The sequence below is a fragment of the Nanorana parkeri genome, unplaced genomic scaffold (assembly GCF_000935625.1).
Source record: "Nanorana parkeri isolate BGI_ZX_2015 unplaced genomic scaffold, ASM93562v1 scaffold102, whole genome shotgun sequence".
Lineage (NCBI taxonomy): Eukaryota > Metazoa > Chordata > Amphibia > Anura > Dicroglossidae > Nanorana > Nanorana parkeri.
Genome location: NW_017306370.1, coordinates 2,011,856 through 2,012,295, shown reverse-complemented (window position 1 = coordinate 2,012,295; position 440 = coordinate 2,011,856).

The following is a 440-nucleotide window of genomic DNA, read 5'->3' as shown; positions in this document are numbered from 1 at the left end:
TCGTCATAAACCTGGGCATGTTGCCTGAGCATATGATGAACAAAAATGCATAGTTCAAGGTTACCTTCACATGTCAAGTGAGCTAGAGTCAGAGATTTAGAAAGCTGAAAATGGATGCAAAACTCAATTTTTTTTCTGTTAAAGTCCGAATTTGCCCCGCCCCCTTCCGTCTCCCAAACCTTCCCCACCAGTAAGTGGTGCCGCCCATCACATAAAAAGATAATTTGGGAGGCTCTGGACGGAGGAGGGGCAGGGTATAGAAGTTTTTTGTGACTGAAGGCCCATATGTATTTTTTCACCATACGCTCAGTTGTGATACACTTACTTTACTTGTAAATCATGGAACAACTCTGACATAAACTCATCAACAATATAAGTCTAATGATTCCACAAAGTGGAAAAATATATTAAAGTGGAATTCCAAGCACATTTGTAAAATT